This window comes from Octopus sinensis, linkage group LG5, assembly GCF_006345805.1.
Source record: "Octopus sinensis linkage group LG5, ASM634580v1, whole genome shotgun sequence".
Lineage (NCBI taxonomy): Eukaryota > Metazoa > Mollusca > Cephalopoda > Octopoda > Octopodidae > Octopus > Octopus sinensis.
In genome coordinates, this window is record NC_043001.1 from 47201221 (window position 1) to 47203125 (window position 1905).

A 1905-nucleotide genomic window follows, 5' to 3' on the forward strand; every position below is an offset into this window, starting at 1 on the left:
AACTGCTAGTGACGGGGACGTAAACACACCAGCATCGGTTGTCAAGCAATGTTGGAGGTACAAAACACAGACACACAAAAATACACATATTACACCACAACAACACACACACACACCACCCACACACATATATATATATATATATATATATATATATATACATATATACGACGGGCATCTTTCAGTTTCCGTCTACCAAATCCAGTCACAAGGCTTTGGTCAGCCCGATGCTATAGTAGAAGACACTTGTCCAAGGTGCCACACAGTGGGACTGAACCTGGAACCATGTGGTTGGTAAGCAAGCTACTTGCCACGCAGCCACTCCTTCACACACACACATATATATAATAATATATATATAGATTTGCCACTGATAATAACAATAATAGCATCTTTATGAGTATCCATTTGAATATTCTCATGGCATCCTGCCACAGTATAGTTTGTTCTAACAGAACATTTGCATTCAGGTGGGGATAAATATCTCTCAGTATCAATACTGCCTCTGTTGCTAATATATATATTTTTAACAAGCCAGCAGGTTAATCCTGACACCAGCACCTGGTGGGGAGATGAATCTCTGCAGCCTTTAGTGGTCGAGTGTCCATCAGTGACAAGACCAAACAAAATCAAAATCATGTGATCTGGTGGTCTTAGCACCGGAGTACTATCTCCGTGGTGCCAGCATAGGTGATTTTAACATGGTGCTCGTATGGCTGCTTCTCATGTGGTGCTGGCATGTGGGCTCTTTATGCAGTGCTGGCATGTGTGCTTTTTTTTACGTGACACCAGCACAGAAATTTTTGGAAAGAATGGGATGGTAGGTAAGTTTGTGAGAGTATGACAAGAGAGAGACAGATGGTTATAGGTGACTGCAATGAATGGTGAACAGGATTGGAGGTGTGGGCAATGGTGAGTACCAATTCGGGGTGGAAGGTGAAGGAAACAGGAGTGGGACAGGGAAGAGAAGTTGATAAGCGACAATACAAAAGAAAAAAGGCAGTGGAGAGTAACAGTACAAAACTATTGATAGATGAGAAATAGGGATCTGTGAAGTGTGGGACAGGAGAGAGAGGGATAGACAGGGACAGAGATGGAGATCAGAGGATCATAGGGGTGGAAATTGCAAGTGATGAAGAGAGTGGGTGGGGAGGGAATCATTGAAGGCAGGTAAAAGAGGTTGTTCAAAGCTATAAGGTATAAGGCATTTGGAGGAAAGTAAAGAGGTAAGAATGTGGGATAGGTGATACAGGCAGTGATCCCAAGGGGAGGGATAAATGGTATCACAAAAGGGGAACGGTATGGAGTATGTGCAGTTTTATCTCATATAATTACAGCAATTGGGTAAGTAGCAATGTATTAAAAAAAAAAAAGAAGGGATGTGTGTGAGGAAAATGAGTTGTTGGAGAAGAAGGCTTGATAGGGATAGATTGGGTTTGGGGAAAAAGACATAAATAATATACTTTTAGGACCTAATTTTAATTTTTGCTGAGATAGCCATGACCAGGTCTTCTTGAGCACAGTATATTATCAATCATATCAGACCTTTGTCAACCCCTCCTTGAGGTTCAACATCCTGAGGTTGGTCTTCACTGTGTGTGTGTGTGTGTGTGTGTGTGTGTGTGTGTGTGTGTGTGTGTGTGTGTGTGTGTGTGTGTGTGTGTGTGTGTGTGCATGTGTACGTAAATGTGTGTGTAATTATATCTTTTACTTGTTTCATTTATTTGACTGTGGCCATGCTGGGGCACTGCCTTGAAGAATTTTTAGTCAAATGAATCAATCCTAGTACTTATTTTTTTTCAAGTCTGGTACTTATTCTATCAGTCTCTTTTGCTGAACTGCTAAGTTATGGGGATGTAAACACAACAATAGGGGCGGGGGACAAACACACAAAAACACATGCAC